General features: G+C 45.2%; 2 non-coding genes across 2 annotated transcripts; one reads left to right on the forward strand and one right to left on the reverse strand.

The window, feature by feature from the left end:
* Nucleotides 1–20,590: 20,590 nt before the first annotated feature.
* Nucleotides 20,591–20,663, forward strand: TRNAV-CAC (transfer RNA valine (anticodon CAC)). The gene has a single exon. It is a non-coding gene; the product is annotated as a tRNA-Val (tRNA).
* A 237-nt stretch (nucleotides 20,664–20,900) lies between these two features.
* On the reverse strand, nucleotides 20,901–20,972 carry TRNAQ-UUG (transfer RNA glutamine (anticodon UUG)). The gene has a single exon. It is a non-coding gene; the product is annotated as a tRNA-Gln (tRNA).
* Nucleotides 20,973–21,524: the final 552 nt, after the last annotated feature.

Genomic DNA, 21,524 nt, shown 5'->3' on the forward strand with positions numbered 1-21,524 from the left:
GCGGTATGTGTTGCTTCTGGGATGAGCTGAATGATTCCGATGTTGCTCAAGCTTTTGAGGAGTGGGATGGAGCAGGGATCATTTTGGTCTTCCAGCGGAAAGTTGAGGTCACTGAGGAGAATGTAGGCTCTGGAGTTGATGGTGAGTGGAGCTACAAAGTTGATGATGGAGTTGGTAAAGGTGTCTCGTGGTCCGGGTGGTCGGTAGGTGAGGGTTCCGTCAGAGTTAATATTTCTGAGATTTGCACCTTGAAGTGGAGGGGTTTTCCATGAACAGGTGGCGTTCTCTGTGGATGGTGTGCATTTGATGGATTCCTTGTATAAGATAGTGAGTCCACCTCCTGGCTTGTGATGGCGGTCCTGTCAAGAGATCCTGTAGTCCACTGGGATTGCTGTGGTAATGTCAGGAGCTGATGAGGAGATGGGCCAGGTATCTATGATAAAGAGCATATTGGGTGCATAGCTACATAGCAGGTCCCATATGTAGGTTGTGTGTTGTCTGAGTGATCATGTGTTGAAAAGCATGCATGCAAGTGGCATGTGGTGTAGGGTTGGGGTAAAGGTATTGTTGGTGCTTGTGTGGCGTCTGTGTTGGGCGAGGGTGTTAATTGCGTTGTTACTATTTGCATGGGGTGTGGGGTTGTGGCGGCTGGAGAACTGTCGCTGGATGCAAGTGAAAGCTCCTACTGTGGTGTGAGGTGTAGCACTGAAGCAGTTGGTGTCCAGGGTCTAGCAAACTAAAGAGTGCTGCGGGGTATCGCTGGGTGGTGACCAGGCCAGGGTTCATGACCAGGTCCAGGTGTGGATGGGAAGAGAAGGGCTTGCCTTTGGCATGCCCTCTGCATGTGTCTGTGTTACAGGTGCCATTAAGTAGGTCCTGGGAGGGGGCAGGATTGCAGGGTGCTGTGATGTCGTTTCCTGTGCTGACGGGAAATGAAGTCCTCTTGCTTGACTTCTTAAGTTAAAGACAGTTTTGGCAGAAAAACCAGTAATGTCGCTTCCTGTCTTTATGTATGATGGGAAATTTAAAATCCTCTTTTATGGTAAAGTCGGATTTTAAGTCACAATTCTGAAAATGCCACTTTTAGAAAGTTGATCCCAACCATTTTGTGCCTGCAACCTATTCCAGGATCAAATGACTAGGTATCCTTGGCGGTTGGCTTTTGTGTATTGTTCCCAGACAGCATCACATTAGAGGGCCTGGGTGTTGGCAGGATGGGCCATCCTGGCTTAATGAGTGGTGGGGATGGAACTGTAACCTACCACACTTGCACTTCAAAGGCACTGGCCTAGCTCACACACAAAGGACTTCAAAGTATGCTATTGCAACCACAGACACACTGGGATCAGAGAGGGGAAGCAGGAAATTCCAGACATCTCTGTAGCAGAACCTGCAAAAGCTTTGCCCACTTCAAAGTGGGCACGAGGTATAAAAAGTGGGTCTTCAGACCCACTCTACAGTACGCTGCTGGACCTGTGCAATAAGCAGAAGAAGTACACCCTGCTGCCCTGCTGTGTGAGGTCCGCCCTGCTTGCTGATTGAGAAGACTAGACCTACTCCTTGCATCCCAGGTTAAGTAACCTCCTATTCTTGACTACAGGGAAACAAGCTCCAGAGGTCTTCCTTTGTCTGCCCAGCTGAACTACTGCCTGGACTCTAAACGGAATTCCTAAGCCCTGCTAGCTCCTGCAAGAGTAAGCCACTGATTCCCAAGAAGTGCCTCCCCGGGTCCTGGACCTTTGTCTGGCATTAGAGTGCACTGCAGTGACTCAAATGTTTTGGCTTTTCATGTGTGGTAAATATTTGATTTACCGTCCTAATTTCTATGCAGGTAAGTACTTAAACAAAAATAACTCAATCGGAAAGAAAGACGCAGAGTCCGTGGTGTTAGAGTTCTTAGGGGTTTTATTACTTAAAAAGGAATGGTTCTTGAACCGGATATCGGATTCCTGACACCACTGGGGTGCAGGAAGGGATAGAGCAATACTTTATTGACAATACATAGCTTATATACTTAAATCATATACTGGAAACCAATACAGTAGGCGTAACAGCTGAGAGAAACAAGATAAGAGCACACACGTGTTAGCAATACGTAATCAGAAGGCGTGAACTAGGCGTGAACATAGAGGCGTGTGCTAGAAACGTCACATGTAAGTGTCACAAGTGGGTGGATACATAGCAGAATCTTGCAATGTCAGCAGAAATCTGAGGTCTGGATGCGCGCGCAGCTGCATGACGTGTGATTGACGTAGAACTGGAGGGTGCAGGGGACTTGACATTTACACTAGAGGAAAGAGACAGAAGTCTGACATGTCAGATCAACTCGTACCTCTATCATATCTGATATCTGATGTTTGGGAACCATATTATCTAGAGGAAAAGGTCTCTGGAGCAGAGGCTATTCTATACTGACTGTGAGTGCGTGTATAAGCGTCTAAGTGTCTGCATGAGATGCGAGGGGGCATGGGCCTACCATGGTAACAGAAGCTATGAATTACTTGCACGGAGACAGTAAGGCCGGGCCCTTTGCTCTGCAGCTGGAAGGATGTTTACTTGAACTAGTAGGCAGGAATGCATTTTCGAGGAGCGGAGCAGATAATTCGAAGGTTGAATACAGTCTTGGCAGGCAACAGGCTGAGCTAAGCGCCGTGAGCCGCGCAGGGAGTAAGGCAGAGGTCACGGGTACAGAGGCCGGCCCAGGCAGAGGCATTCAGAGTCTGAAGGCAGGAAAAGGCTCGATGGCAGAATTCAGGGCCTACTTCGCCTGGGCTGGAAAACGTGTAGAGTACATTACAAAAAGACGTTGGCAAGGCATACTTAGGAACGGAATATTCAACCCGTTCAGGGTGGATTCGAAAGAGGACATGTTAACGTTGGACGCAAATGTATTTGCGTCTTCATAGCTGGCACAGGAGGGAAGTTACATGCACTTTAAGCTAGTACATGGAGACAGTGGGGTACACGTTAGGGAACATTTCTTGACCATAAAATTTATATTTCCTCATTCCCTCCTTGTTCCCTACGGACCCTTCATGATATATCGATCCTCATGAACCGATCAGTCTGTTCACGTAACATCATTTGCTCTTCTTTCTTCTTTTCGCGTTTTGAATGAAAACTGGAATGCGGAATACATGATGTGGCGCACAGACCACAAATCGCTAGCCCACATTGTAGGCACAGGCAGCAACTGAATACTATGACAAGGGCAATGCCTAGGAAGGATAGGATCTTCCATCCCCAAGCGGTCAACGTTGTCCAGAACCAACCGGACCAAGTCCAGGTGCCTGGATTCTGATGTATCAAACTTGCAATTTTATGAAGACGTGTGATAGCTTTATATACCGTTGGCGCGTTTTCTGGAATGAAAACACAGCAACTTGACCCAATGACCTTACAAGCTCCGCCCCTATCTGCCAAGATGACGTCAATAACAAGACGATTTTGAAGAACAACAACCCGCATGGCGGACTGCTCCTCTGTTAAGTTGCCTAGAGCGGAGGTAGTTTCATTCACTACTGCTTCGAGGGTTCTAGTTAATTTGCGTATCAGTTTACTATTAAAAACAGCACCTAAGTAGGGGAAGAAACCTTTATTGAAGTCTGTATATTGCTCCCATGCCGTTTCAGTATAGTCGACAATCGGGAGATCTCTTCGGAGTCTACTGTTTACTAGATTTGTATTTCTGTGATAATCAGGAGGGGCTAGGAAAACAGGGGGCAGAAGGAATGCAATGTAACAGGTACCATCCCAATCTGGAGGTAAGCGTATGTATGCGGTATGGCCACAAACAAAGTAAGAATGACGAGTAGCTCTAAATGTAGACCTTCCCTGATCACTGAATTCGACCACAGTAGTACATTTACTATGACCTAAGTGTACTGAACCCTTTTTTCTGACACATAAATCACCAGTGACTGGTAATACTGACATAGCAGGGAGAACTGGTGCAGCTTCGGATTCAACAGTAAGAATCATGAGGTTAATTGTATAATTACCTAATCCATATACTTCATTTTCTAGATCAGTTCCTGTCCTAGTGGGAAGTCCCTTCTTGTCAGGGTAGCAGGCGTTAAGCAGAACTAAGTTCAGGTTTCCCCAAACCCAATTCCCTTCGAAAACAGCAATATCAGAATCTAAAGAATTAATTAATCTGAACCATGCACCACATGAGCCATTGTGAGTGAACGGGTACGGAAAGAGAGGCAGAACTCCCTTGTATTTCTGGTAGGGAGGGAGTCGGCCACATATCCAACAGTTTGTAGCATTATTAGTCTGATGGGAGTGGTGTAACATACTAATGAATGTATTGTTGCGCAGCGCAAGTCTGTAAGATAACTCGTGTAGGGGTAATTCACTAAAAGAATGTTCGGCAGAGACATTGTAAGCAGATTGTGTATGCTTGAAGATAGGGTAATATACATGCAATAATATACTGGCAGCAATAATCAGAAGGCTTAGAAAAAACATAACCAATAATGTCACTATACAGTGACTACGAAGTGATTTACAATATGCACGTTTCTTGAGTTGTCTCTCTCTCTCTCTATCTCGATCTAGGGGATACATGTCAGAAACTAATTTAACCGATTCACCTAGGGGAGGACTTAAACAATTAAACTGTCTGACTTGCTAGATCGTAATTTGGATTTATACTCCTCTTGCGGAGTTTTCTCTCTCTTGGGAACTTTAAAGTCACTAGAATCGGGGCAGTCCTTTGAGGGGGTGGAAGAGTCAGCTTCTGGCAACAGTTCATTACATTTCTTAATATGACTCGAATGAATCCACCCTTTTCGTCCCTCAACCTTGATTGCAGTCCTCGTGGTCAGAAGGACGAGCTTCGGCTCCTGCCAACGGGGCTCCAGCGGACTCCTCCTATCGAAGTTGCGGATCAGTACAGTGTCACCTGGACGGACATCGTGTGGCTTTACATCAGTGTTGTCGGGAAAGGCTGCGGCAACCTGTGAACGACATGATTGGAGTGCAGACATCAAGGAGGCAAGGTAATCTGTCAGCATATTACAATCAACATCGGTTATTTTCTTAGGCATGGGCGTCCCCCACATATTTGTTGGTCTGCCAAAGACCACTTCATACGGGGATAGTCCTGATCTCGAATGTGGGACTATTCTCATGTAGAATAATGCAACTGGCAGGGCGACTATCCAGTCGACCCCTTTCTCTTTACATATTTTGGCAAGACGTGTTTTCAGTGTCTGATTATGTCTTTCTACAAGGCCAGCTGCCTCAGGATGTCGGACGCAATGGAATTTCCACTGGTATCCTAGCAGGAGTGAAACCTGTTTCATGAGCTCGGACGAGAATGGCTGTCCGTTATCTGAGTACACGATACGAGGCAAGCCGTACCGTGGGAAGAATTCTCGAACCAGCTGCCTGGCAGTGGTCGGGACAGTGTAGTCTGGGACTGGATATGCTTCGGTCCAACGGGAAAGTGCACAAACAACTACGAGGACATACTTGAATCCTTGACATCTGTCCATCTGGATATAATCCATCTGGAGGACTTCAAAAGGGTGATCAGGAGGATGAAATCCACCTTGCTCTACAGGGACGCTTTTACCTGGATTGAACTGACAACAGATCATGCAAGTACGCACTTTCTGTTTTGCTGCTGCTCGTAAATGTTTGTTGTACCAAAGATTCTGTAAACTGTCTAACATAGCTTTTTCTCCTAGATGTGCTGGACTATGTGCGGTATTTATTATGACTTGAACCATAGAGTCGGGGAGAAACCATGTAGATTTTCCCTTCGTCACCCATCCCTGATCTGTCTGGATCCTTCCTAGTTCAGTCCATTTCTTGATTTCATCTGGAGTGGCATGTGTCTGAATATCGATTACATCTAGTGTGGGATCTTTAACTGTCATACAATGTGTCGGCACTATGATCTTTGTTACATCAGTTGTCTGGGTGTGAGTCAATGCTGTATGTTTTGCTGTTTGGTCTGCCAGGTCGTTACCCTGGGAAACAGAGTCTGTAACTTTAGTATGTGCTTTACACTTCATGATGGATATGCCTGAAGGCAGATGTATTGCTTCTAACAGTGCTTGAATGAGGGGACCGTGTTGAATCTTGGCACCATGAGAGGTCAAGAAACCTCGTTCTTGCCATAACACTCCGAAGTCGTGTACGACTCCGAAAGCATAACGTGAATCTGTGTATATGTTAACATTTCTGTTCTTGGCTAGTATACAAGCTCGGGTTAGAGCGATAAGCTCTGCTGCTTGAGCAGACAGTGTATCAATACGGTGTGTTTCTTTGACTTCAGTTTCAGTGGTCAATGCATACGCGGCCACTAATTCTCCTGTACTTGTTCTCATACATGAACCGTCCACGTAAAGTGTCAGGTCTGGATTTGTCAGTGGAACATCTGTTAAGTCTCGTCGGGCCTTTGTTACTGCATTAATGATCTCTATACAATCATGCGAGGCTGGATCTGTCATAATCGAGGGTAACAGTGTTGCAGGGTTTAGGATGCTACAGCGTCTGATTTCTATGTGTGGCTGGAATAGCGTCAATTCATAACCTGTCAGTCGTGCTATAGTCAAGTGTTGAGTCTGGGTTCGGTTTAGAAGAACCTCTACAGAATGTGGAAATTGTACTGTCAATGGATGTCCTAATACAATTGAGTCGCTCTGTCTGATTGCTAGGGCTGTCGCTGCAACTGACTTTAAGCACGCAGGGAGTGCCTGGGCTACTGAATCCAATGTACTTGAAAAATAAGCACAAGGCTTATGTGAACCTGCTTGATCTTGAGTGAGGACAGACAACGCTGTACCATCACGTTCTGTAACAAAAAGTGTAAAAGGTTTGCTGTAACATGGTGTCGCTAAAACTGGTGCTTGACATAAAGCTTTCTTTAATTCCTCAAAAGCCTGTGTATGTTCCTGAGTCCAAGGAAGGGCAGTCGAAGTCGCTGCCTCCTGTGTTGTCAACTGAATGAGTGGTTTAGCTAGAAATGCATACTGGGGAATCCATTGTCTGCAGTACGAGGTGAGGCCTATAAAGGCCCGCACTTCCTTTTGTGTCTGGGGTTGTGGCATGTTTACAATTAACTGGATGCGGTCAGGAGTGAGCTGTCTCCCCACTTTGGACAGCAAGTGACCCAAGTACACAACTTGCTGAACACAGAATTGTAGCTTCGAAGGAGACACCTTGTGTCCCTTGTCGGCCTAAATGTAAAACGGTCAGTGATGCTTGTTCACATTCGGGTTCACTTCGTGCGGTGATCAGCAGATCATCGACGTACTGTAGTAAGGCAGTGTTAACTGGCATTTGGATACAATCAAGTTGTCTTTTCAGTGCTTGGCTATAGATGCTGGGGCTTTCTGTGAATCCTTGAGGTGCGCATGAAAATTTGAAACTTCGTCCATTTAAACTGAATCCGAAGAGATATTGGCTCTCTGGATCAATGGGCACACTGAAGAAGGCGTTCTTGAGGTCAATTACAGTAAAGAATGTTGCTTCTGAATCAATAGCAGTCAATAAGGATGAGATGTCGGGAACCACAGGATACTGTGGAACAATGCATTTATTCAGTTCTCGTAAATCAATCACCAGCCGATATACTGGCGGTGCATTGGGATCAGTACGTTTAAGAATCGGAATGATAGGGGAATTACAGATATTGGAGTCGGTTTCTACGACCACTCCTTGGGCAATGAGCTCTTCAATGATTTCCAGTAAAGCCACTACAGCATCGGGTGGTAACTTGTATTGTCTGATTCGGGGTAAAACAACTCCTGGTTTGAGTGTAACACGGTATGGTGTAATGTGCATGCAGCCTACATCGGTTGGGCCTTGTGCCCACAGGTGTTCCGGTACATTTTTCAATCTGACATCAAACTCTCGTAATACATAGTGACCCTTAAAGTCACGCAGAAAAAGTCTAACTCCTTCCGGAGAACAACATATCACAGCTCCTAGAGCCTTCAGTGTCTTGATTCCTAACAAGTTTTCTGGACATGATTTCGTGAGTAACAAGTCTGTAACACGTGATAATGGACCTACTGCTAGAGGGACAGGTTTCGATACTTCGGGCCCGATTCACAGAACTAACTTAAGACAAAATCCTAAACTTACTACTTTTGGTATTCACAGAAGTTAGGATTTTGTCTTAAGTTTGTCTTAAGACAAACTTAAGACAGACTTAAGACAGACTTAAGTTCGGATTTTGTCTTAAGTCTATATTAAGTCTGTCTTAAGTTTGTTTTAAGACAAACTTAAGACAAAATCCTAACTTCTGTGAATACCAAAAGTAGTAAGTTTAGGATTTTGTCTTAAGTTAGTTCTGTGAATCGGGCCCGGCATTTACAATAGGCTGTCCTGAAAAACCAAGGGAAACATTCTGTGAGCCTGAGAGGGGTGCCCCTGGGACTTCATCATGGCTGATTGTTGTGTGGCTTGCCCCTGTGTCAATTAAAAACGTTCTGTCTTTTCCCAATACTTGACTGTGTACATAAGGACCCTCTTGATCTACAGGAATCTCAATAAGAGGCAAGCCAACCTCCCTCTCTAGGCTGTTTCATGTGTATCGCTGATAATCAGGGTAATCGGATTGAGCATACTGGTACATTTGCTGTGAAACTTGCTGAGTCGCGGCAATGGGCTGTGGCGGTGACACCGCTACGGTCTGTGCTGTATGTGATGAAGCATGCATAGGCTGTGTATTCTGTGAAGTCTGTGGCTGGACCTGGTCTTGTCTAGGCTGACGCGGTCTTTCTTTAGTTTTACCTGTTGATATATTGTGTTTCAGGACTGGACATTCATGTACGTAGTGACCTGGCTGCTTGCAATAGTTGCATGTCCCTTTAACGGGAGCTGCTGAATTACCTGTCTGGGTCGTACCCTTTCTCTGGCCGTCGGCTGGGACCGACTGGGCCACTAACATTTTCATTTTCGTGTCTTTCATACGTCTCTGTTCGTGATCCTGTTCTTCTCTAATTCGGTTCTGGTGATACTGTAACATTTGTAACATCTGGGATGGCGTATTTGCTTGCCATGTACTTTCAACTTTATATACACGGTTCTTAACTGATGTCAGGGAATTTTCGACTAATTTGGTTACAAAAAGATGTGGGTATGACTCGCTACCTGGTTTCAGGCCACTATTAATAATGAAACATTTCTCAAATCTTGAATAGAAGTCACTAGTATCTTCATCGTGTTTCTGTTTACAGGCTGAGATTGCGTCCCAGTCTTCCTTTTTGGTTGTCAATAATCTTGGCAGAACCTGTACTATTAAACCTGGTAATGCTTTAGCTTTCTCCCCAAGGCCTAGCCCTGGAGTACGAATTTTTTCCTCGTCTTCTATTTCAGTCCATATAATCTTTTTATCTCCCACCTCCCATTCTTTTTCCTTGAGTTTCTCGTAGATGCCGGTGGGCAGCAGTACCTTTAACAATTTCATAATATCCGTATACGTGTAATCTCCCATGAGTAACATATCCTTAAGTTCTCGGTGAAAACCTGCAGGGTCTTTATCGTGACAGGGTACTAGTTTCTTCATTTCTAACAATTCTAACTTTGTCAGAGGTGTGTACACAAACACACGTTTCAGGGTATTATCGGCACCCATAACTGGGTGTACTTCTCGTAAAGGATTCTGCCTGTCAAAATGCTCAAAATGAAACATTTTTCTTTCTGGGGGCGGAGCTGAAACATATTGTGGGCCTAAGAAAGCGTTATATCTGTGTCGTTGTTCTAGAATTATTTGAATTAACTTGGTACTTAGGCCTCTCCATCTATTCATAAGTAGTGCTTCTAATGTATCAGGTAAGGGACCTGGATCCGAATGTTGATTTCTGTATAACGTGAGGAGATGCTGAATCATGTATACACCAGCTAATTTCTGCTCGTCTGGGGAAAGGTTCAGAAATGTCTGTGCTACTGTATCATCATTGTACGTGTTAGGATTGTCAGCCCATAATACTGCTGACCGGGCTAGTTCTTGTTCATCCATAGAATTGAGTACGTGGTACCCCATTCGTTCTTGAAGAATTTTATCGGTATCTTGAAACAGATATTCAGGAGAATTCGGTTTTGATATGCCGGAGAGAAAAACTCTCTTGCTTTCTGGGCGAATACCTTTCTTAAGGTAATTTCCCTTACCCACATACGCTATCCTTTCTATAGTCGTTTCTGGTTCTTCAGGCCCGTCCTCCTCAGAGGAGTCATTCCTGTCGCTTTCTTTTTCTTTTTCTTTTTTGTGTATTTCTATTACTGCTTTTCTGATTTTCTTGTACATGCTCGGTATACAATTCAGTTTATCATGGTTTCCTTCGGCTATATTTTGACCCCACCTGTTTAGTGCTTCCATCTCTTCCTTGTCTGCTCCAGGCCTGTCTCGGTCTCTTATTAAGCAATTTATGAAGAAATGTAATATACAACCTTGAGTGTCAACTTTCTGGTGAGCCAGGGCCTCTTTAATACTTTCAGGATCTTCCCCAGTCTGGACAAAATGATATATTCTATCTAGGTGGTCAGCCATCCCTGGGAATAACACTAGGTAATCTGTAGCTTGTCGTAAGCGTAGTGATGCTATCAACATTCTATCTTCTTTACCGGGTACTGGATCGTATCTGCAAATTGGAAGGGGCTCTTTAAGCATGTCAAAACCTGGTGATTGGGGTGTGCGTTGTTTCATTAAGTCCCTAATGCTTAATCTGCGTGTTGATGGCGGGGTCTGAAGACCTCCTGTCGCACCTCCTGAGGCAGAGGCTTGAGCATTATTTCTCTGTGGAGTCTGTATGTGTACCTGAACTTGTCTCTTATTAGGATCAGGCGCAAACGGATTTAGTACATTAATCTTAGATGTGGGAAGTGGTGGTGGTGGAGGAGCAGGCTGTCGAACGGGTGAACTTTGTTGCGGTAATGGCGGGACATTGTCTTGGAGTGGGTTGCCACCTCCGTCACCGTCAGCAGGCGGTACGCGGGCAGGTGGATTGGTGTAAGCGGGAGCTACATCGTCTAGATAGGAAGCAAGGAATATGTCTTTAGTGGTCCTGTGATTTACTTTAGTTGGAACCAATGGTGGCGGCAGATCTTTCGGTATTTCTGGAGTGGCTTTAGGCAAACCCTCGGCCACTAAATACATGCCATTTACAAGAGTGTTTCGCATTCGGTCTACTTGTTCTGCTTTTACTCGGATCCCTTCATTAACTAATTCGTTTTCCCGGACTTCATCCGACTCTTCTCTATGTTTGTCTTCTTTTCGGAGTGCTTTTTCGGCACGTTTATGTGATTCTTTACGCCACAATTATATGGCATCTTTCTGGGATTGTCTGGCTTTCTTTTTCCATAGCGCTTCTTCTACTCTCATGATGCACTCGGCATCCCATGTTCCTGTAACGGGCCACCTGTGTCTTTCTTCTAGGTGCTTGGTGTAATCGGCCCATAAATCTAGATACAGTATGGCGTCTAAGCCATGCTTATGGTACATAAAATTTCCAGGAGTGTCCCTAGGGGGGATAGGAATTTCTTTCTCTAGTATCCCTTTCCTAGTTCCTATCTGTCTTAATTTATTGAAAAACGGCATCTTGTTTACTTAGTACTGGATACTCGATACTTGTTACTTACTCTGAACACAGCTATTTACACAAAAACACAGTAATGTACATCAAACAGTCACTCATACCACGACATTAATCACATGAAACATTTTGAACACATATGACTACCCTTGATACTAGATGTACTGCTAAACAGTACAGATACACTGTTGAAAACAGTGCAAGAACTTGAATGCTTGATGTACTGCTAAACAGCACAGATACACTGTCTAAAACAGTGCAGACCGTGTTTATGTACCCAAACCCGTCTTTACCAGATACATAATAATGCACCCGTCTAGATGCGTCCCCAGCAATGGTACTCACCGGGAAGCACGGAACAGAAGGCCTCGGAAAACTCGACTGGACTGGACCGGACTGGACTCGACTCGACTCGATACGTGAATACTTCGGAACTGGTGGGCCTCTTGACACCTCGGACCTTGCTTCTTTCGGCTAGGCTCTGGTCGGGATCCTCCGCACTCCTCACCGCCTCGTCTGGGTGCTGATCGCAGTCTCCGTCACCTCCGTGGGCCAGAGGGAGATACAGGAAATCCTGCGGGTACGCGTAATTGTCCGTCTTGACTTATGGCAGGGGGCAAAGGTTGCAACGCACCTACCGGCGCGTGGGGTGGGGGAAGGGGTCCCTATTCGGGCGCCAGAATAATGTGGTAAATATTTGATTTACCGTCCTAATTTCTATGCAGGTAAGTACTTAAACAAAAATAACTCAATCGGAAAGAAAGACGCAGAGTCCGTGGTGTTAGAGTTCTTAGGGGTTTTATTCCTTAAAAAGGAATGGTTCTTGAACCGGATATCGGATTCCTGACACCACTGGGGTGCAGGAAGGGATAGAGCAATACTTTATTGACAATACATAGCTTATATACTTAAATCATATACTGGAAACCAATACAGTAGGCGTAACAGCTGAGAGAAACAAGATAAGAGCACACACGTGTTAGCAATACGTAATCAGAAGGCGTGAACTAGGCGTGAACATAGAGGCGTGTGCTAGAAACGTCACATGTAAGTGTCACAAGTGGGTGGATACATAGCAGAATCTTGCAATGTCAGCAGAAATCTGAGGTCTGGATGCGCGCGCAGCTGCATGAAGTGTGATTGACGTGGAACTGGAGGGTGCAGGGGACTTGACATTTACACTAGAGGAAAGAGACAGAAGTCTGACATGTCAGATCAACTCGTACCTCTATCATATCTGATATCTGATGTTTGGGAACCATATTATCTAGAGGAAAAGGTCTCTGGAGCAGAGGCTATTCTATACTGACTGTGAGTGCGTGTATAAGCGTCTAAGTATCTGCATGAGATGCGAGGGGGCATGGGCCTACCATGGTAACAGAAGCTATGAATTACTTGCACGGAGACAGTAAGGCCGGGCCCTTTGCTCTGCAGCTGGAAGGATGTTTACTTGAACTAGTAGGCAGGAATGCATTTTCGAGGAGCGGAGCAGATAATTCGAAGGTTGAATACAGTCTTGGCAGGCAACAGGCTGAGCTAAGCGCCGTGAGCCGCACAGGGAGTAAGGCAGAGGTCACGGGTACAGAGGCCGGCCCAGGCTGAGGCATTCAGAGTCTGAAGGCAGGAAAAGGCTCGATGGCAGAATTCAGGGCCTACTTCGCCTGGGCTGGAAAACGTGTAGAGTACATTACAAAAAGACGTTGGCAAGGCATACTTAGGAACGGAATATTCAACCCGTTCAGGGTGGATTCGAAAGAGGACATGTTAACGTTGGACGCAGATGTATTTGCGTCTTCATAGCTGGCACAGGAGGGAAGTTACATGCACTTTAAGCTAGTACATGGAGACGGTGGGGTACACGTTAGGGAACATTTCTTGACCATAAAATTTATATTTCCTCACATGAACGAGCCAGTTTGGGCCAAAGATCTTGCCATCCATGTTGACCACCAACTTGAAGCTCCAATTAATCTAGCTCTTTGTGCTACAGTGACTGCAAGCAAAAACCAACAACGCAAGATCTGTGCTTCGAGCTACAGCATCATCAGCCCGCAGTGACTGCCAGCATGAATCTCCAGCAACAACCCATGATGATGCCCAACAGGATCATCTTGCTACAGCCACGACCATCCTCAACGCCCAGCCACCTCTTTGTGCCTTATCAATAGCCATTCATGACGCTGTCCCTGCTCCTCTTAGCCAACTCCACCACAAACAGAGGGGCATATTATCAAGGGGGTTTATCTCCGCTTGCTTGGCTTTAAAAGCCAAGGAAGCGGAGATAAAATTATCTCCCTATTACCGAGCTGTCGCTAACACCAGTTAGCGACAGCTAGTAGGAGATAGCGACCATCTTGGGCCCCGCTTTGCATGTCAGTGATATTTATCACTAATGACATGCAAAGTGGGCGTGCCAAGATGTTAGTGACTGGAAACAGTCGCTAACATCGCTATCTCCTATTACCAACTTTTGGAGATATTCGCGCTAAGAGCGAATATCTCCAAAAGCTAACACCTGCCCCTGAGCAGTTCTTAGCCATGTTATCCAATGGTAGGTGGATAACATGGCTAAGAGCATTAGCTCGGTAATGCATGAATATCGCTGACTTTTCAGCGATATTCATGCATTTCGGCCGATTTTTATCGCTTAGGAGATAAACCTTGATAATAGCAAGGCTCCTAAGCGATAAAAATCGCCGCAGCTCAGCGATAAAAATATCCCCGCTAAACCAACATAGCTGTAATTATCGCTAGTTGTTGGTAATATGCACCAGAATTCTTTGTGCTGGACTTTAGAAGGTAACATTTTCAGTGGAACTAGCCTGAAACCTGTTTCCAGGCCACTCTTCATTGCTGTTGTCCTGAACTTCTGTCTTTCACACAGTCTTGCATGACCAAATAACTGTCGGTGGTTCTTTGTGCTTTTAGGAACTATACTTACCTTAAATTTTTTTATTGCATATCTCCGCTTCTACTGATTTAATTTTTGGAATTTTGGTGTCAAATAATGAATCAAAATGTGCTCTGTTTTTCTAAATAGGTGTGGGTTATTTCACGAGCTGTGTTTTCACTGTATTATTGTTTGTATGCTGCATAAATATTTTACACATTGTGTAGGAACGTAGGCTCTGCTTCTTATGATTATCCCTACTTTTTCTGAATGCAATACTGTGTTTGACTAGTCTGTCTTGGATACTGCTAATCTGGAGCCCAGTCTATCTGCTTTCTCCTTAAACTGTTATGCTATGTACTTAGGTACACTCCAGATTGGATACTGGTATCCACTTGTCAGTCCCTATTATATGGTACCCATGTGACCAGGGCATAGGTACCCCAGAGGCCTCCCATGGGCTGAAGCATGTATTATGCCCCCCATGAGAGGCCTAGCAAAAGGGAACTACAGGTCTGCCATTGCAGCCTGTGTAAGATAGGTTCACTATATCTAAGGGTCACTCAGAGGCATCTAATTAGAGCATAGTAGGCACTGCCAGCACCCTTTACAGAAACAACCATAACAATGGCCGCCATAGCCTTCCACCTCACCCTCTTTCCCTGGCCCAACCTTCAAACAACTAGTCCACCAGCTCATCCACAGATGGTGCATAGCCCCACAACAACTACCCCTAAAAAGATATTCATGTCAGCTTACCCGCAAGCATGATCGGAGACAAACCTTTCTCAATCATCGTCCTCATAGATATTACTACATCTTCTCTCCTTCTCCAAATCTCCACACCGCCATAATCTTTTTTTCCTATCCTTAATGACAAAACTCTACCGCACCGGGGAACCCGACACCAACTCCAGTATCCTCAATAGCCTACCCGCCAAAGTCCTGAGGCATCACTGTCTTCTCCTAATGTGCTCTCGGTGTAAGCCCACAGAACCTCCTATACTGTGAACGAGGCAATGCATCTGCAATTTCATTGTCAAATCTCAGGATGTTCCTTATTCTGAACATAATATTTCAGTTCAAACAGCCAAGTCCAAAAACCTGAAGCAACTTCCCATTCACAATGTTGACCACAGCCATATTGTCAACCTTAAAAAAAACGTTCTTGTTCTTGAACTTCTCACACCAAAAGGACAAAGAAGCCACCAGCTGAAAAAACTCTGAAACTTCGATGATATAGTCTTCTTTCCACCATGCTCCTGCCACTGCTCTGTGCCCAACGTACCCTGCCAAAATAATCTTAAACCAGCTCTGTTTGCTGCCTCAAAAAAATTGAATGTTCCACCATGTCTCCTCACCTAGGCCCCACAATGCTATTCTGTTACGGTGTTCCGGAAAAGTCCTCCACATTGTCAGATCCACTCATAAACCTGCTGAGACCCAAGTCCCGGTGAAGAAGTGACAAACCTGACAAGATCCCTTTCAGTAACCACAAACAGTCACCCCTGTAGCAGGCCTTAACAATCCTGAAGGCAGGGTGCTTGGTTCTAAGTGAGAGAGTGTCCTAGTGCGAGCTGTGCACCCCTCTAGCCTACGGAGTCCATTCTCCTGGGTTGTTAGTGAAGCAGCCATATACGACATATAGAGTGGTATTATGTGACTGCGTACTGACTAACTCTAAAGTGGCTGAATCAAACCCTATTGTGTTTGGTATCAATTATGTTTCAATCATACCTCCCACACCAGTAAGTGGTGTGTGAGGTATGATTCCACACCTAAGAAGCGAGCTTCGTGGGGTCCTGGTGTTCCCGGTACCAGCCTTCTAGACCCACACAGCATAAAATGATTGCTGCCGGCGGGAAACACATTTCTGCTCCCCTGCCGTTGAGCCAAGCTCGAGCAGGGGAAGGCAGCACAATAGGCATCCTGTCACAGGGAGGTGTGACCACCTCCCAGAGCGGATTCAGTGTATTAGGCCTGGGCGGGTGCGCTTGCCAGCAACTGAAAGTCTGCATGAGGGACATATTTGGTGTCCCTGTGCATAATCCAGTTTAAACCAGTCCTGGGAGCCATTTGTTCCTGCTATGGAGAGAAACTGGACAAAGGTCATGGGAATAACCTCCCCTCTGTCCAGACCCTCCCCTGGGAGGGCCCCCTGAATCTTTCCAAACCTCTTCCATGGGCACTCAAGGGCCTACCTGCCTGTAGGACTTTAGATTAGACATGGACAATATTCTGAACCAGAAACCACTAAACTTCGCCTGTCTGGACACTCAGGACTTGGACTTCATTTGAGCTCGACTTCGTCTCCCTCTCAGTCTGAAGCATCGTCTGTGCCCATGCATCATACAGGATCCATGCAGGACCTGTGGAGCATCTAAGACAACTAAAGTTATCTCCCTTGGGGTGAAGGAGTCAATCCCCTGCATCCGCAGGCACCTCATCATTACTGACTGATCCACTAATGCTGAGCTTCTATGGACTCCGGATGCTCCAGCAACACAGGAGGTGGGTTTCTATACCCCTTGAGGTCTTTGCTGTCCTCTCACCATGATTGAGGTCAGAATCCCTGGTGGGGGCTGCAATACCCATACCCCTGTGCACAGAGTTCATTTGCAAGTGCATATGCTTGCTGACATTTTCCGAACAAGTGTATTGGGCTCCCAGTAGCCCCAACTTCTGTCACCATTTTCTACCAAGAACTTCAACCTCCTTGCACTGAGTGCTCCGTGGGTTGTTGGTTGGTGAAATTGCTCAAGGTCCTCTCGCGACTCCTGTGCCTCTAGCCTGTGGGTCCAATTGAGGTTCAACTTTGATTTTCTTGGGCTCTCCTGGTTGTTCCAAGCTTGCCCTGACTCCCTTGTGTTTGGTGAGTCTCCTGAACCTTACTGGTCGAAATTGTAACCTTTCTTGATCTTCTGCTTGGGTTGCAATTGCCAAGGCTTGTTGGTGCTCCTGCTAGACACTGATTCCTCAGCACTCGACATTTTTCATGGGGCAGATCACATCTGGCTCCTGGTCATCCTTGACATCTCCTGGTCTCCGCAGCTGCAAAGTTAATGACTCCCTCAACCAACCTGAAGCACCTGACATCGGTGGGCATTCATCTACTGAGCCCCTGGTCACTCTGAAGTGACCCAGACTCTGTCCCCTCAGTTTTAAGGTACCCTTCAAGAAGAATCCACCTTTGGATTCCTACAGACACTTTTCTTCCTTCCAGCAGCGGCTCTTCTTCAAAGTCCTCCAGTGAGTTTGACGGCGGTTTCCGCGCCACTTCAGACTTATGCACCCGGCTAGGTAACTCGGGTACTTCAGTATCCATGAGGGGGTGTCTCTCCATCCTCCTAACTTCCAAAGGGTTTCTTTGCAGTCCACTGAGAAGGGTCCTTAAACTCTAAAACTTCAACTGTGATTTCCCCATAGAATTGTACGTATCCCGCGTTCGTGTTCCCACACTGCACCCATCCTCTGTGGGGTCCCTTTCTACTCACCTTGGGTTGCTCCTAGGGGTCCTAGTGATTCTACGACCTACAGACACTGTCTTGGCTCGAGTCGTGGTTCTTATACCACTATTTTAGTATATAATGTGGTTCTCCCCCCCCCCGGGTCCACTGTGTATTTGTGCTATTTTCTTTTGTTTCTGTGCTACAGCATTGTGTGCTTTGTGAGAATCTTCATGTACAAGAAACTGGGTCATATTAGAGAGTTTTATATTAATAAATATTTGTATAAGTACTGTGTGGTTCTCCTTTCATTTAATCAATACTATACGATTGCATTCTGGTAAAACAAGCTGCTTAACACTCCTTCAAGACTAAGCCTCAAGGCTGCTCTTCACAGCTACCACTTGAATAGTTTTCTAAAGGTTTTCCTTGATGCCTCTAAATCATCATAATGGTTGCCTGGACTGGTGGTGGTGCATACTTTAATTAGTGGACAGCATAGGCCATGCCAGCCTCTCACACATTGCCTATAATTTAAGCCTAGCAAATCTTAGGCACACACTACACAAAAATTATGTATAATAGATTATTCCCAGTTTAGAAGTCATCAAGATTAACGTTTAAGAAAATCCAATGTCCACATCAAAAATATAGTCATCCAAAACTTTGCTCCAGAGATCTTTTATTTGCAGATCATTTTCAATGGTCATGTAGCCAACATGTGTTTCATTGGTTTAGCGACTTCATCTCATTTAACCTCATTGCTGCGGCTGATATTTTCCTCCTGTGCTGGGCCCCAATGATAATGGGTGTGGTCGTGACGGAACCATTCCGTCATCAGCACAGCTCAACCGTGACTGATGACGGAATGGTTCCGTCACCAGCATCGCAGGGGTTAAGCCTGACTGCTTTTGTGCCAAGCTACCAGAGGGTTAAGCTCAAGTTAATTTACTACTGTTTGTGGTTCACATGTGAAACATCGTTTACATCGCATGCTCTACAATGCATGCGATTACAAAGCATTTGTTACAATGACCCTGGGTTTACAACGCAAGCCAATACATCGCAAGCCGTTTCTAAGACTTGCTGTAGGGGGCGTGCTAAACTAAGGACTAGTATAATTTAATATTCCAACACCTTCCTTACTGTTGCACACGCTGGAGTTGGAATAGTCAATTATACTATTCCTAAGTCCAGGGCACCCCCTACAGCAAGTTGTAGAAATGATGGTATACAATGGTTTGTGTTGTAACAACACGGTCGTGGTAACTATTGCGTTGTAATTTCATCTGTTGTAACGCATGCGGTGTAACATCACATATTCGGTTCACACTGAGAAACATTGTAGTAGTTGCTTCAGTAGGGTTTCACCCCCATCAACAATCCAGTTTCTCACAGTCTTTATTACTTCTGTTAACTGTCAATCTCACAGCTTTATAATTCTGAGAAGATTCACCTCTTTCCCTCTGCCTCTCAGTTGTTTATCCCCAGCTGTCTCTTTGGCAAGTTTCTAACATCTGTCCTTTCCCTCTGTCCTTTCCCTCTGTTCTTTGCCTCTGTTCCTGTCTCTCTTAGCTCTCTATTTCTTATCTGTCTCTATCCTTATCAAAACTCTCATACTGTCATCCCCACTCACCAGGCGTCCCCTCTCGCTGACTCTCAGCTGTCTCGTTGTCACTTGTGTATGTGCCTATCACCCATCTCTCTCACCTGTCTCATTCCCTTTCACACCTGTATATATCCCTATCACACTGGTCACCTGTCTCTGATTCTCTTTAATCCCCTGTGTCCCTCACACACACACAGCGGTCATGTCTCTCAATATATCACCTCTCTCCCTGAAGTGCCCTCTTGCTGCTCTTACCTTTAGTTATTTTCCTCTCATGGTCTTTCCCTTCGACCCCTTTCTCAATCTCCCCCTTCTCTTTCCTGTATGTTTTCTTTCCTTACGTTTTCAGGGTCACAGAGACGCTTTTCACTGGGGTCTGCTCAACTTGCAACACTTAATAATTGTTTTGCAAATATGTTACTTTCTTTTCAGGCCATGGATGGCAAGCACGGTGCTAGAGGTCACAGGAGGTAATCTATGGGGTGGCAGCTGCAACCCCTGGCGACCCCTAAATGACGCTCGTGGTCTCTGCACAATAAAGAGTTAGATAGACCAGCCAGGAGGTGTTAAGAAGTCATAAAGTGCGTGACGAGTTTATCAGTACAGAGAACAAAGCCAATAGTTTATCATTTCATTGCCAGTTTGTAATTCCATTGTCTAATAACTGTCTATGGTCTTTCTGGTGTCAAAAACAGTATGACCCAAAGGTCTGCCTAATGCAAGGAGAAGATAGGGGCCACGATGTATTTTTTAGAGAGACATCATATATGAACAGCCCACAGACATCCCGTGATGCTCCACGATAGAAAGTTCAGCAGAACACCTCGGTGTAATCAAAAGGACAGAAGAGCGGCGCATCGGAGAAAGCGGGAAATTAAAAAAAAATCAACATAAATGTTTGTGAGAACTTAAGCAGGGTTACTCGATCCAAGGCTGCATTGAAATCAGACCCTAGGCAGAGAGAGAAGCATCTGAAAGTGCTTTTAATGCACTGCAAATATAGTCCAAGTTAAATGAACAAGCTAGTAGTGAGTCTCAGCTAAGTTCTACTATTCTTGGGGAAGGTCACACAATCACGCTTTACATGAGAGTTTCCGTAGTGTAGTGGTTATCACGTTCGCCTCACACGCGAAAGGTCCCCGGTTCGAAACCGGGCGGAAACACTTTTAAATGTCTTTCTTACTCGTTCTGTATTATTTTATATATTGATGAGGGAGTCATGTAATGTAATAAATGTCATCCATGTGCTAATAGATTATAAATTAAAAAGATGAACCACCAGACCGTAAATTAACTTTGTAAAATATATTCTTTATTCGCTTTTTATTCTTTTATTTTACCCGCAATACTGACAAACAAATTAATGACTGAAAACTGCGATGAGATATATAAAACAGTGCAGGTTCCACCGAGATTCGAACTCGGATCGCTGGATTCAAAGTCCAGAGTGCTAACCATTACACCATGGAACCCTTGGACTGCTCCACATCTGGTATGTATTATAAACAGTATATCATGCTGTGATATGTCAGCATAGTACCATGTTACTTTCAAAGTTATGTTTTCACTGGCAGTGTGTAGGGCGTAGACTCCCTGAGTTGTTCCAGGCCTTGAACGTGTAACAAAGGACAGAGCACACACTCTTGTGTAGCGTTCGCTGGGAGCCGAGGAGTGTGTGAGGAGACACGCCCAAGTCACCACGACTACTCAACAGAACAGCAGAAGAGAGGCCATGTTTGTTCTGGGTGTAATTTGTGTGATTGGGGCAAATCGTTTCACCTTTACGATAGTGAAATGGCAGCTGTATAGTGCACGTTCCCGCTTGTGGAGAGTGTGAAATGCCGCATTGTTAACCGTGCTTTCATGAACAAATGTGAAGGGCGATGTCAGCTGTATTTACCATCGCTGGCCGATGTTCCTGCTGTACCTTCTGCTTGCTGCATTATTTTAAGGGTCAAAGATCAACTATTCACAGAGTGGTCAAAGGAGAAAGAATGCGCTGAATGAAAGGCAGGCTTGGGAGG

The sequence above is a fragment of the Lissotriton vulgaris genome, chromosome 1_2 (assembly GCF_964263255.1).
Source record: "Lissotriton vulgaris chromosome 1_2, aLisVul1.2, whole genome shotgun sequence".
Taxonomy (NCBI): Eukaryota; Metazoa; Chordata; class Amphibia; order Caudata; family Salamandridae; genus Lissotriton; species Lissotriton vulgaris.